Below are 212 nucleotides of genomic sequence, written 5' to 3'. Positions count from 1 at the left end.
CTGGGAGGAGGGGTATTTTGATAACTGGGGGGAGGGGTACTTTGGTAATCATTCGGTGCATAACGAGCCGAGTACGAACCCTGTGAAGGTCGAGAACGACCTTGGTATGATAAGGATTTCCTTGCGGTCTTCTTCCCCTCGTAAGAGATAGTGGACACATCCTCACTTTTCTTCTTCAACAAGCCCGAAGATCCGGGCGAGGCAGCAACACG

Source organism: Solanum tuberosum, unplaced genomic scaffold (genome assembly GCF_000226075.1).
Source record: "Solanum tuberosum cultivar DM 1-3 516 R44 unplaced genomic scaffold, SolTub_3.0 scf00593, whole genome shotgun sequence".
Lineage (NCBI taxonomy): Eukaryota > Viridiplantae > Streptophyta > Magnoliopsida > Solanales > Solanaceae > Solanum > Solanum tuberosum.
This window is presented reverse-complemented; position numbering follows the sequence as displayed.